The sequence below is a fragment of the Cherax quadricarinatus genome, chromosome 11 (genome assembly GCF_038502225.1).
Source record: "Cherax quadricarinatus isolate ZL_2023a chromosome 11, ASM3850222v1, whole genome shotgun sequence".
In the NCBI taxonomy this organism is placed as follows: domain Eukaryota; kingdom Metazoa; phylum Arthropoda; class Malacostraca; order Decapoda; family Parastacidae; genus Cherax; species Cherax quadricarinatus.
The window spans coordinates 47,449,561-47,463,961 of record NC_091302.1 but is presented as its reverse complement, the minus strand read 5'-3'; the positions used below and the strand labels follow the sequence as shown (position 1 = coordinate 47,463,961).

Here is a 14,401-nt window from a genome sequence, read left to right as displayed (position 1 = left end):
CTGATGATCAAAATTATTATTAATAATTAAGTAAGTTTATTCAGGTATAGGTACACCTCAATACGGTAACAAAAATTATTATACATAGTAACATATGTGTAAAATGCCTAGGATACCCCCCAAAAAAAGTCAGACAGGATTAGTTGACATTATTGGCTTACTTGAGCAGAGCATTTATTTATTTATTTATTTATTTATTTATTTCCAATTTGAGCACACATACAGAGGTACAAAAAAATACAGATAAGAGCAGCATGCCAAAGCCACTTATACTATGCATAGCATTACGGGCTGGCTTAAAATTAACTTAAGATTAACTAAGCAATGATGAAATCAGTGATAAAACATTAATGCTGAGGTCAGGTGGAGAATGCTGCATCTGATGATGTACCGAGTGGGGTTGTAGAGTCTAAAATCTTGGGTAGCTTGTAAATGAGATTGGATAAGTTTGTGAGCAGACCTTCTACAGTGTTCTTATGTGGGATAGCGATGAAGAAGTTTCTTGGCAAGTGGTTCAGCTATGTTATAGAAGCCACTATTCTGGGTGAAGTTGTCGGATATAGAAATAAGTGATGATTCCAGGATTCTTCGGTATTGAGTGTTGTCTTCTGTGGCGATGAGTCTTGAGTTTCTGTAGTTTATCAAGTGGTTGTGTGAATTACGGTCTTGTACACAGGCATTCCTTGTGTCGTCAGACCTGCTTGCGTATTGGTGTTCTGAAATATGTGTTTGGAGGTCCCTTGATGTTTCGCCCACGTATAACTTGTTGCAGTCATTACAAGGGATTATGTATACCCCTGCAGAGGGTGGAAACTTGTCCTGTCTATCACTGGTAATGTCCTTGATGGTCGTAGTTGTGGAGGTAGATACTTGAAAGGAGGTATTGGAAAAGATGTTGGAAACGTGTTTGGCAATGGAGTTGGTGGGGAGGACTATGTATCTCTTCTCGGCAGTGTCTTCTCTGGGTGTGTTGAAGATGTTTAATGCCCGTCGTCTGCAGTCTCTGATGAAGTGACGAGGATAGTGGAGTTTAGAAAATACTTGTTCAATTATCGTGCATTCTTCTTCAAGGAACTCATTGCTGCAGATTCTGAGTGCACGCAGGAAGAAGCCTATAATTACACCACGTTTGGTTTTGGTGTCGTGGTGAGAGTAAAAGTGAAGAAGGTCGTTTTGGTTGGTGGGTTTTCGATAGACTTTAAAACGAAGTTCGTGGTCAGCTTTGCAGAGCAGAACATCAAGGAAAGGAAGAGTGTTGTCGACTTCTTCTTCAAGTGTGAACTGGACTGAAGGCTCGACCTGGTTGAGCTTGTCTTGGAGAGCTTGAACGTTGAAGCGTTTAGGAGTTATGAGGAGAATATCGTCAACATAACGGAGCCAGGTGACAGACGAAGGAATAATGGTGGAGAAACGTTCGGCTTCTAGATGTTCCATGTATAGGTTCGCCAGGACCGCACTGAGTGGCGAACCCATGGGTAGTCCAAAAGTCTGCTGAAAGAGATGATTTTCGAAAGAGAAACACGTAAAGCCAACACATAGTTCAACAAGGTCGATGAAATAAATCGCTGGCTGGAATGGGAAGATCAAGTGAATCGTCAATTTTCCTGTGCAAGAGATCGATGGCTTGTGTAGTAGGTACTTTGGTGAATATTACCTTTTCATATAATTTTATATTGCTTGTATTTGCGATAATAGCTAAATCGTAAATGTATTGCTTTATATTGTTATTTGACTTAGCTTCCTTTTGTTAGGTAGGATGTAACATATGTGCTCAGTTCAAGTCTTGATTGTCTAACTACTGTAATTATTGCTCTTTGCTCGTTTCCCTGCCGGCTTCTGTTTCTGAGCTGCAGCTGTCCACGGAGCTATCACGTGATCGAGGGGGGTGTCCTCACCTCGCCTGAAGTATTCAGTCTGGTCTAGACACTCTTGGTGGTTGGACAGATTGTCTGTCTCATTATTCTTGTTAGTTCTGTAGAACTCTGTTCACAGAACATTGTATAGACTTAGTGATTTTCGACGTTGTACTGAGGTTGTGTGTCGCATAGACACTCTGAGCAACTCAGGTCCTGAGCTGTAGCTTCTGACCTAACTTGTACTGGTATCTGTGTACTGTCACAGTCGGGGATTTTCTTATTCTGAACTTAGATTCAGTAGTATGGGAGTTTTGTGACTTTTGTGGAGGATCTGCTGAGGGTCCCTACTTAGAGTCGTTATATTATCTCCTTGTCCTGATTGTGTCGCAGCTGCTTGTTGTATTGCTATCGGGCTTAGCATTCTTTTTTGTTCAAGCAGACTGTTCTGGTTGCCAGTCGGTCAAGTAGTTAGTTTATTTGAGGACTTTGTCAGTCACTTGTTTAAGTCTAGTCGAGTCGTGAGACATAGCGAACTACTTAGAGCACTTACACACATACTTACAAACTTACTTGTACATATTTGTAATATTTTATTAAATGTTAATGTACCAGACGGTACTTAAGAATTATAAATGTGATATGTGCTTTCAGCACAATAATATTGTACTCGAGAGAAGTGATATTATTTTGATTACTGTGATTAATTTAATTTAATTTAATTTGATAATATACCTCTAGACTTAATAAATTTATTAAATTTTAATTTCTCTATTTAGTAGCCTACCAGTTATAATCCTAAAGCACTAATAATTCATACTGAATTCTAATGGATAATTGGACAAGGATACTGACTACTTGTTACGAAAACCCAGTAACAGGCTGGATGCTAGAAGGGCAGTCCTTTCTAGTATTCACTGGAGATCTCTAAGCTTTTAGAATCGCATTTTTTGTAACAACTCATCTGGGTCTTCAGCTTCCAATTGTGACTCCTTGTTGCTGTGTCCCCTCTCTGGAACATCCTGTTTCTGTCCACCTTGTCTATTCCGCGCAGTATTTTGTTTGCTGTTATCATGTCTCCCCTAACTCTCCTGTCCTCCAGTGTCGTCAGGCCGATTTCCCTTAACCTTTCTTCATAGGACATTCCCCTTAGCTCTGGAACTAACCTTGTCACAAACCTTTACACTTTCTCTAATTTCTTGAAGTGCTTGATCAAGTGTGGGTTCCAAACAGGTGCTGCATACTCCAGTATGGGCCTGACGTACATGGTGTACAGTGTCTTGAACGATTCCTTACTAAGGTATTGGAACGCTATTCTCAGATTTGCGAGGCACCCATATGCTGCAGCAGTTATTTGGTTGATGTGTGCTTCAGGAGACGTGCTCGGTGTTATACTCACCCCAGGATCTTTCTCCTAGAGTGAGGTTTGCAGTCTTTGGCCACCTAGCCTATACTCTGTCTGCGGTCTTCTTTGCCTTTCCCCGATCTTCACGACTTTGCATTTGGCGGGGTTAAATTCGAGAAGCCAGTTGCTGGACCAGGTGTCCAGCCTATCCAGGTCTCTTTGAAGTCCTACCTGTGTGTGTGTGTGTGTGTGTGTGTGTGTGTGTGTGTGTGTGTGTGTGTGTGTGTACTCATCTATTTGTGTTTATAGATTAATGGTTATAATTATGACCGGTAAAAATGAGATTAGTCACAAGAGAGCCTTCACCAAATTCAACATTCAATAACAAGAACATAAAGGGACCAAGTAAACCAAGTCCTAAACGATAAAAGCTGGGAAGATAGACTAAGCAACACAGACCCCCAACTTATGCCTAGAACAGATTAACTCGGTGGCACTCGATGTATGCTCAAGGCTTATTCCTTTAAGAAAAAGGAGGAGTAGATGTAAAACAGAAAGAGACAGGCACTCCCTTTACAGGCGACGGAAAAGAATAACAGAGCGGCTAAAAGAGGCCAATTTATCTGAAATGCGTAGGAAGTCACTGGTCAGAGAAATAGTAAACATCGAACTTAAGCTAAAGGAATCTTATAGGAGTCAGGAATCGTGGGAAGAACTAAAAGCCATAAATGAAATCGAAAGAAACCCTAAGTATTTCTTTTCTTATGCCAAATCAAAGTCGAGAACAACATCCAGTATTGGACCCCTACTTAAACAAGATGGATCCTACACAGATGACAGCAAGGAAATGAGTGAGCTACTCAAGTCCCGATAAATGACTCAGTTTTTAGCAAGCCTCTAACCAGACTGAGAGTCGAAGATCAAAATGAATTGTTTATAAGAGAGCCACAGAATTTAGTTAACACAAGCCTATCTGATATTATCCTGATGCCAAATGACTTCGAACAAGCGATAAATGACATGCCCATGCACTCTGCCCCAGGGCCAGACTCATGGAACTCCGTGTTCATCAAGAACTGCAAGAAGCCCCTATCACGAGCTTTTACCATCCTATGGAGAGGGAGCATGGACATGGGGGTCGTCCCGCAGTTACCAAAATCAACAGACATAGCCCCACTCCACAAAGGGGGCAGTAAAGCAATAGCAAAGAACTACAGACCGATAGCACTAACATCCCATATCATAAAAATCTTTGAAAGGGTCCTAAGAAGCAAGATCGCCACCCATCTAGATACCCATCAATTACACAACCCAGGGCAACATGGGTTTAGAGCAGGTCGCTCCTGTCTGTCTCAACTACTGGATCACTATGACAAGGTCCTAGATGCACTAGAAGACAAAAAGAATGCAGAAGTAATATATACAGACTTTGCAAAAGCCTTCGACAAGTGTGACCATGGCGTAATAACCCACAAAATGCGTGCTAAAAAGCATAACAGGAAAAGTTGGTAGATGGATCTATAATTTCCTCACAAACAGAACACAAAGAGTAGTAGTCAACAGAGTAAAGTCCGAGGCAGCTACAGTGAAAAACTCTGTTCCACAAGGCACAGTACTCGCTCCCATCTTGTTTCTCATCCTCATATCTGGCATAGACAAGGATGTCAGCCACAGCATCGTGTCTTCCTTTGCAGATGACACCCGAATCTGCATGACAGTGTCTTCCATTGCAGACACTGCAAGGCTCCAGGCGGACATCAACCAAATCTTTCAGTGGGCTGCAGAAAACAATATGAAGTTCAAAGATTAGAAATTTCAATTACTCTGATATAGCAAACATGAGGAAATTAAATCTTCATCAGAGTACAAAACAAATTCCGGCCACAAAATAGAGCGAAAAAACCAACGTCAAAGACCTGGGAGTGATCATGTCGGAGGATCTCACCTTCAAGGACCATAATATTGTATCAATCGCATCTGCTAGAAAAATGACAGGATGGAGAATGAGAACCTTCAAAACTAGGGATCCCAAGCCCATGATGACACTCTTCAGGTCGCTTGTTCCATCTAGGCTGGAATATTGCTGCACACTAACAGCACCTTTCAGGGCAGGTGAAATTGCTGACCTAGAAAATGTACAGAGAACCTTCACGGCGCGCATAACGGAGATAAAACACCTCAGTTACTGGGAGCGCTTGAAGTTCCTGAACCTGAACTCCCTGGAATGCAGGCGGGAGAGATACATGATTATATACACCTGGAAAATCCTAGAGGGACTAGTACCAAACTTGCACACGAAAATCACCCACAACGAAAGCAAAAGACTCGGCAGAGGATGCAACATTCCCTCAATGAAAAGCAGGGGTGTCACTAGCACGTTAAGAGACAATACAATAAGTGTCAGGGGCCCGAGACTGTTCAACCGCCTCCCAGCATATATAAGGGGGATTACCAATAGACCCCTGGCAGTCTTCAAGCTGGCACTGGACAAGGACCTAAAGTCAGTACCTGACCAGCCGGGCTGTGGCTCGTACGTTGGATTGCGTGCAGCCAGCAGTAACAGCCTGGTTTATCAGGCTCTGATCCACCAGGAGGCCTGGTCACAGACCGGGCCGCGGGGGCGTTGACCCCCGGAACTCTGTCCAGGTAATCCAGCAGAAGGCCTCGGTCAGATGATCAAAAGCTTCAACGGCGCATCAGGAAACACTTGTCCTGTTTCATGAAGAACCTTACCTAACCTAACCTATTTGTGGTTGCTGGGGTCGATTCACAGCGCCTGGCCCCGCCTTTTCGCTGCTGTGTGTGTTTCGTGTGTGTATGTGTGTGTGTGTTTTGTGTGTGTGTGTGTGTGTGTGTGTGCGTGTGTGTGTGTGTGTGTGTGTGTGTGTGTGTGTGTGTGTGTGTGTGTGTGTGTGTGTGTGTGTGTGTGTGTGTGTGTGTGTGTGTGTTTTGTGTGTGTGTATTGCACCAGTTAAAGAGGTTAGGTTTAAACGAAGAACTGAGCCCTGGATGACTACTGAGATATTAGATAATATGAAATTCAGAGACCAGCTGCTAAAAAGATTTAAAGCAAACAGACAGGATATTGCAGCACTAAATGAATTCCAAAGGGTGAGGAAGAGTACAGAGACTTATAAAAGGAGCAAAGGCAAAGCACTACTGCTCAAAAATTGAAGAGTATAAGCATAACCCCAGAAAGCTCTGGCAACAACTAAAACAGTTGGGGTATAGCCATAAGCCAGTAGATAGGTCTAACATAGTACTCACTATCGATAATGAGGTATGCCACGAAACATCTAAGGTGGCAAATTGCTTTAATTCCTACTACACATCTGTTGCATCAACACTAGTAAGTAAACTACCAGCTGCATCAAATACCTTTAACACAGACTCTGATAAGTTTCAAACATACTATACCAATAAAGGGGTAACCCCAAACAGTTGTCAACTAGTAAGTGTATCTCATGACTTTATTAAAAAAAAAAACTAAGCAGGTTAAACCCAACTAAGAGCACAGGCCCTGATAACATCCCGTCTAAGTTCCTAAAAGATGGTGCTTCTGAACTGTCAATCCCTATTGCTCACATAATAAATCTATCAATCGCCACTAATACCGTACCTGAGGGGTTCAAGGAGGCCAGAGTTACTCCTATCTTCAAGAAAAATAGTAGGTCTGATGTCAGCAACTATAGGCTTGTTAGTATACTCAGTATAATATCCAAAATTCAAGAGAGGGCGGTGTACTCTCAAGTAGTTAAGACCTTAATGACAACAACATTCTCCATAGCTATCAATCGGGCTTTAGAAGATCTTACTTAACCGACACCTCCCTAATTAATCTGATGGATTACCTGAGAACTGAAATGTCAAAGGGGAACCTCATAGGTATGGTAACCTTAGACCTGCAAAAGGCCTTCGATACTGTCAACCACAATATATTATGTAAGAAACTTCAAGCTATCGGTATAGGTTATGTAGACTGGTTTAAGTCCTACCTTAGCAACAGGAGACAAATTGTCAAAAATCAACAAAATGGAATCAGAACCCCTGCCGATAGCATGTGGAGTTCCCCAAGGTAGTATTCTAGGTCCCTTATTATTCTTATGTTATGTCAATGACATGCCTATCAGTGTCAACTGCAAACTCCTACTGTATGCAGATGACAGTGCCCTGTTAGTGTCAGGTAAAGACCCACAAGATATAGCTGATGTTTTAACACTGGAACTGGAGTCCTGCAGCAAATGGTTAGTAGACAACAAACTATCATTACACCTCGGGAAAACTGAAGCCATTCTCTTTGGCACGAAACATAAACTGAGAAGGGTAAATAATTTTAATGTCCAGTGTAATTGGGAGCCCATCACTTTGGTTTCATCAGTAAAATATCTGGGAATCCCCTTTGACCCATGCATGTCAGGAGAATTGATAGGGAACAGTGTAGTAAAGAAAGTGAATGCCAGACTGAAGTTCCTGTATAGACAAGCACAGTGTCTACCTACTGAGGCTCGCAGGACCTTATGTCTAGCCCTTATACAATGCCATATGGATTACGCTTGCTCTTCATGGTACTCTGCCTTGACAAAAAAAACTGAAAGATAGACTGCAAATCACCTAAAACAAAATCGTAAGATTCATCCTGGGGCTGGGACCAAGAGAGCATGTAGGCCAGGATGAATTACAGCAGTTGGATATGCTGAATGTTGAAGACAGAGTAAGACAACTGAAGCTAAATCATGTTTATAAAATTGCTCACAAACAGTGTCCAGAATATCTTGCTGTCAATTTTGTCAAGGTTGGGAACCAAAGCAATCATAGTACTAGGGGGAGAGAGCACAACTTTGTAGTACCCACAGTCATTGGCCAGACTTCAAACACCTTTTATTGTACAGCAATAAAGGAATGGAACAGACTGCCTGCACATGTCAAAGCCAGTCATAGCATGAACCAGCTCAAGAGGAGTGCCAAAAGGTGTCTGATGAATGTAGCTACAGAAAGGGAGGGGAATGATTTTCTATTTTTTAGCTAACATACGTGTAAATTTTACCTTATTCCTAGTAATGACCCTCGTATTGCAGATAGTCTTAATGACCCTCGTGTAGTAGATAGTCTTTTTAGTATGATAATAAGATGTTATTTTCATTATAGAATAATAAGAAAATATTATAACCTTTATATTATAATAATAAGGTAAAAGGACCCCAATGGAAATAAGTCACTCTGTCTGACTTTTTTGGGTTATCCTAGGTTCTCTACACATATGCTGCTATGTATGATAATTCTATGTAACTGTATTTGTGTATACCTGAATAAACTTACTTACTTACTTACTTATATGGGGTTGCAGGGGCAGAATCCTAGCTCCTGACCCTGCCCCTAAACTAGTCGCTTGCCAGATAGCTTCCTCTTAACCTCTACCATACCTGCTCTTGAAACTATGTATGGAGGTTGCCTCCATCACTTCATCGAGATCATTCCACTTTCCAAGAACTCTGAGAGTGATGAAATAATTTCTGACATCGTTGTAAATCACCTGCATCTTTAATTTCCAGCTGTACCCCAGAGTACCTATTCCTTGCCGATCAAACAACCTCTTCCTTCCTACCATATCAATTCCTCTGAGTGTTTTTGTATGTTATATCTCCCCTAGTTATTCTGTCCTCCCAATGTCGTTAGATCTACTGTCGTAGATCGTATGCTTTAGCTCTGTAACAAGCTTCGTTGCAGGCGTGAGTTCCATACCAGTGTTGTATTCTCTAAGATGAACCTGACGTGTGAGAGAGAGAGCGAGAGAGAGAAATCAAACGAGCTGGCTAGCAAGAGAGCTCAGTGTGTGCCTGACTGTCATTGAGGGAGTATATTCTCTGCGACTTATGATAAAGTAACTTCAAGTGTTCTCACACCAGTGACTCAGTATGTTGTGTGGTGGTGCTGGTGTGAGCATATGCAGTCTTGTGAACACTTACTGCACCATCACCAACCCAATATTGAACTGAACATTTCCAAAATATTCTTGAACCCTGATTAACTGCGTCTTGGATCGTGTGGTCAATATTTAAGTTGATCTATAAGAAGAAACAAACTTTTCCGCATATGTATTATGTTGTAATTACGTGGGTTACTGATTTTATTTACTCAATAAATCAAAAAAGATTCACATAAACAAATACATGCGGTATATTTTTTTATTCACTTAATCGTATTACAAACTGATTTAATTATAGCTCGATCCTGGAAGATAGTCACTTAATTTATTACTGAAAATAAAAGTCACTGGAGAGCCGCTCTGCAGGAGATAATTTACTGAAGTATAGCTCAGGTGAGTTAACTTTCTTATCCTAGATTAATTACCCTTCAAGGGGAGGGACTTTCGTGCTGATGAAGGGCTCTTGATTGAAGGGATTGGCTCAACCCTCCACTCCTCTTCCTAATATCGAAAATAACACAGTCACACAGCCTAAAAGAGCGACGTTTACGTAATTAAAGATATCTTAATTTACCAGACCTCCCGTGACCCAAGATTATTGTTACACGGAACTAAACAACAGCACTCTGACACAGACAAGGAGTTATATATAGATGTGTTATGCAACTTGTCTTCTGTTACAACTAAATCATCAGATATTGTCAGTCGCATTCTCCCTCCCTTCCCCCTTCCTTATTTTAAGAGCTACAACCGTGTAGGTTTGTCAGCCCAAGAAGTGATGAAAGAACAAAAAGGCACAATACCGGTCCCATTGGACTGAAATGTCGTCGTAAGTCTCTGTATGTGCAGGTTATTTATATAGTGTTAGTAAGTTTATTCAGGTATACACAATACAGTTACATAGATTATCATACATAGCAGCATATGTGTAGAGAACCTGGGATAACCCAAAAAAGTCAAACAGAGTGACTTATTTCCATTGGGGTCCTTTTACCTTATTATTATAATATAAAGGTAATAATATATTTACCTTATTCCTAGTAATGACCCTCGTATTGTAGTCTTAATGACCCTCGTGTAGTACATAGTCTTAATGACCATCGTGTAGTACATAGTCTTAATGACCCTCGTGTAGTAGATAGTCTTAATGACCCTCGTGTAGTACATAGTCTTAATGACCCTCGTGTAGTAGATAGTCTTAATGACCCTCGTGTAGTACATAGTCTTAATGACCCTCGTGTAGTAGATAGTCTTAATGACCATCGTGTAGTACATAGTCTTAATGACCCTCGTGTAGTAGATAGTCTTAATGACCCTCGTGTAGTACATAGTCTTAATGACCCTCGTGTAGTAGATAGTCTTTTTAGTATGAAAATAAGATGTTATCTTCATTATAGAATAATAATAAGATATTATAATCTTTATATTATAATAATAAGGTAAAAGGACCCCAATGGAAATAAGTCACTCTGTCTGACTTTTTTGGGTTATCCCAGGTTCTCTACACATATGCTGCTATGTATGATAATTCTATGTAACTGTATTTGTGTATACCTGAATAAACTTACTAACAATATATAAATAACCGGCACATAGAGAGAGAGACTTACGACGACATTTCGGTCCAATTGGACCATTTACAAAGTCGGGCCGAAACGTTGTCGTCAGCTCCTCTCTCCTATATGCAGATAAATTAGACACATGTGCAACTCTTGGGTATCTTTATAGAGGAAACGTTTCGCCACACAGTGGCTTCATCAGTCCATACAAAGGAGAATCTTGAAGAACAGGAGGAGAATGAGGTAATCAGTCCCTCAACCTTGAGTCGATGTGGTCAGTCCATCAATCTTGAATAGAATACGGCATACGTGCTGAGAAGGAGCTTATAAACCGTTGGCAGGAGAGGTGCAGCAGTCATAGGTCGTGTAACATTTGTTCAATGTTGAAGTAGGTCGTGCCCAAGAATTAGGCAAGCGAGGAATTCCCAAGTATTAAGATCCCAAGAAGTTGCAGTGTCTGACAGGTTTGTAGATGAATGGTTCAGAGAACCGACATGTTTCCTCCATAAAGATACCCAAGAGTTGCACATGTGTCTAATTTATCAACATGTCGGTTCTCTGAACCATTCATCTACACTCCTATATGCAGATTATATGTGTAGTTTGAAGGCTCAGTCTTCCATCTTCTTTCTGATCAGCCAGGCTCTTGGTACCCGCATTTACACTGTTGGTCAACATAAGTACAGTCTTCAGGTATATAGGAATTTCTGGTAAAGACAGGTAGTATACCTGGAGGTAGACTTCATACATGGACTCTGAAGTTTCAAATTACTGTATATATGAAGCCTGAATAAAAACTTACCTAACGCAAGAGCTTGGGAATAATTTGTGGCCTGTAACTCATGGTTGGGAGCTCAGCTTAGAGCCAGTGGTGCCCGGGTTCTGTTCCCAGACAGGGCAACGGGTATAGGTAAGCCTCTTTATACTTGCTTTCCCCTTTTCAGTAATCGGTAAATAAATACCAGTGAGTTAGTAGACTGTTGTGGGTTGTACCTTAAGGAATAGTGATATACGATAGATAGCACCTGGGTTTTTACAAACTTGAGTTGGGATAATAAATGATAGCCTGTAAATTCATCATATTTTGTCAGGCGAGGCTCGGGAGATAAAACTCAGTCTCAACATACACAGATATGTGAGTATATCGCAAGAATTAAGGGGGACCACATAACGTGAGCGGCATCGCAAGACTGGCAAACCTAAGAAGAATATCCAGGAATTTGAACAAAGAATCCTTCAGCATGACCTCGGGATGGAGTCTACATCATGTTATTGCGTGTAAAATCTCGTAAAGTTCTAAAGGTTCGCATCTGGACTAGTATCAAGTCTGAGAGGATTGCGCTATAAGGAGAGCCGGAAGGAACTGAACCTCACCACCCTGGAAGAGAGAAGGACAGAGGGTGAAAAGATTACGATTTAAAAATCTTAAAAGGAATTAAGAATACAAATAGGGATAGATGGCTCGAACTCAATCCCTCAAGGGAGGTTCCCCGACGCTGTTGAGGGGCTCTTGATCTAGGGAAATGGATCTATGCTCCAGTTTCTTGAATTGAGCCTGAATGCCCTCCATTTCCACCCACAGGCGTTATATAATCCTGCGGGTTTAGCGCTCGCTATAATTATAATAATGCTCGAATTCAAGATCAAGTTGAAGACAAAGATCAACTATAGAGATGATAGAAAGTATTTATTTAGCGTCAGAGTGGTGGAGAAGTGGAATGACTTGAATGAGGCAGTGCTGGAGGCAAACTCTATACACAGCTTCAGGTGCAGTTATAACAGGGCCCAACTAGCCAGAAATCGGCAATGTCGATCAAACTAGCCTAGGTGGTAGTGCCAGGAGCTGAGTATCAACCCCAACAAGCACAACTAGGCGAGAACAAAGGGTAAGTACTCACACCTAGACAATGTTGAGAATCTTCAAAATAAAGTCACTGTCAGCCTCCAGTGCTGTCAAGATGCCCTACTGTCAGCCTCCAGTGCTGTCAAGATGCCCTACTGTCAGCCTCCAGTACTGTCAAGATGCCCTACTGTCAGCCTCCAGTGCTGTCAAGATGCCCTACTGTCAGCCTCCAGTACTGTCAAGATGCCCTACTGTCAGCCTCCAGTACTGTCAAGATGCCCTACTGTCAGCTTCCAGTACTGTCAAGATGCCCAACTGTCAGCCTCCAGTACTGTCAAGATGCCCTACTGTCAGCCTCCAGTGCTGTCAAGATGCCCTACTGTCAGCCTCCAGTGCTGTCAAGATGCCCTACTGTCAGCCTCCAGTACTGTCAAGATGCCCTACTGTCAGCCTCCAGTACTGTCAAGATGCCCTACTGTCAGCCTCCAGTACTGTCAAGATGCCCTACTGTCAGCCTCCAGTACTGTCAAGATGCCCTACTGTCAGCCTCCAGTGCTGCCAGGATGCCCTACTGTCAGCCTCTAGTACTGTCAAGATGCCCTACTGTCACCCTCCAGTACTGTCAAGATGCCCTACTGTCAGCCTCCAGTACTGTCAAGATGCCCTACTGTCAGCCTCCAGTGCTGCCAGGATGCCCTACTGTCAGCCTCCAGTACTGTCAAGATGCCCTACTGTCAGCCTCCAGTACTGTCAAGATTCAAGATGCCCTACTGTCAGCCTCCAGTACTGTCAAGATGCCCTACTGTCAGCCTCCAGTACTGTCAAGATGCCCTACTGTCAGCCTCCAGTACTGTCAAGATGCCCTACTGTCAGCCTCCAGTACTGTCAAGATGCCCTACTGTCAGCCTCCAGTACTGTCAAGATGCCCTACTGTCAGCCTCCAGTACTGTCAAGATGCCCTACTGTCAGCCTCCAGTACTGTCAAGATGCCCTACTGTCAGCCTCCAGTGCTGTCAAGATGCCCTACTGTCAGCCTCCAGTACTGTCAAGATGCCCTACTGTCAGCCTCCAGTACTGTCAAGATGCCCTACTGTCAGCCTCCAGTACTGTCAAGATGCCCTACTGTCAGCCTCCAGTGCTGGCAGGATGCCCTACTGTCAGCCTCCAGCACTGTCTACTGTCAGCCTCCAGAACTGTCAAGATGCTATACTGTCAGCCTCCAGTACTGTCAAGATGCCCTACTGTCAGCCTCCAGTACTGTCAAGATGCCCTACTGTCAGCCTCCAGTACTGTCAAGATGCCCTACTGTCAGCCTCCAGTGCTGCCAGGATGCCCTACTGTCAGCCTCCAGTACTGTCAAGATGCCCTACTGTCAGCCTCCAGTACTGTCAAGATGCCCTACTGTCAGCCTCCAGTACTGTCAAGATGCCCTACTGTCAGCCTCCAGTACTGTCAAGATGCCCTACTGTCAGCCTCCAGTACTGTCAAGATGCCCTACTGTCAGCCTCCAGAACTGTCAAGATGCCCTACTGTCAGCCTCCAGTACTGTCAAGATGCCCTACTGTCAGCCTCCAGTACTGTCAAGATGCCCTACTGTCAGCCTCCAGTACTGTCAAGATGCCCTACTGTCAGCCTCCAGTACTGTCAAGATGCCCTACTGTCAGCCTCCAGTGCTGCCAGGATGCCCTACTGTCAGCCTCCAGTACTGTCAAGATGCCCTACTGTCAGCCTCCAGTACTGTCAAGATGCCCTACTGTCAGCCTCCAGTACTGTCAAGATGCCCTACTGTCAGCCTCCAGTGCTGCCAGGATGCCCTACTGTCAGCCTCCAGTACTGTCAAGATGCCCTACTGTCAGCCTCCAGTACTGTCAAGATGCC

General features: G+C 42.9%; 1 protein-coding gene across 2 annotated transcripts in view; it reads left to right on the top strand.

The window, feature by feature from the left end:
* LOC138852564 (long neurotoxin 1-like) overlaps window positions 1–14,401 on the top strand; it is a 58,439-nt gene that overhangs the window by 1,037 nt on the left and 43,001 nt on the right. The window contains exon 1 of one of the 2 annotated variants that reach the window (XM_070084093.1): window positions 9,043–9,514. The exons of the other annotated variant lie outside the window; for it this stretch is intronic. The gene's annotated coding sequence lies outside the window, so the exon portion shown is untranslated. Of the gene's footprint in view, window positions 1–9,042; window positions 9,515–14,401 lie in introns of those variants that run through there. 2 annotated transcript variants of the gene reach the window in all.